Here is a 541-nt window from a genome sequence, read left to right on the forward strand (position 1 = left end):
GGTGTTGACCATCTGGTGATGTCCATGTATAGAGTCTTCTATTGTGTTGTTGGAAGAGGGTGTTTGTTATGACCAGTGCATTTTCTTGGCAAAACTCTATTAGTCTTTGCCCTGCTTCATTCTGTATTCCAAGGCCAAATATGCCTGTTACTCCAGGTGTTTCTTGACTTCCTACTTTTGCATTCCAGTCCCCTATGATGAAAAGGACATCTTTTTGGGGTGTTAGTTCTAAAAGGTTTTGTAGGTCTTCATAGAACCGTTCAACTTCAGCTTCTTCAGATTTACTGGTTGGGGCATAGGCTTGCATCACCATGATGTTGAATGGTTTGCCTTGGAAATGAACAGAGATCATTCTGTCGTTTTTGAGATTGCATCCAAGTACTGCATTTCGGACTCATTTGTTGACCATGATGGCTACTCCATTTCTTCTAAGGGATTCCTGCCCACAGTAGTAGATATAATGGTCATCTGAGTTAAATTCACCCACTCCAGTCCATTTTAGTTCGCTGATTCCTAGAATGTTGAGGTTCACTCTTGCCAT

Source organism: Bison bison, unplaced genomic scaffold (assembly GCF_000754665.1).
Source record: "Bison bison bison isolate TAMUID 2011002044 unplaced genomic scaffold, Bison_UMD1.0 scf7180017864217, whole genome shotgun sequence".
NCBI lineage: Eukaryota > Metazoa > Chordata > Mammalia > Artiodactyla > Bovidae > Bison > Bison bison.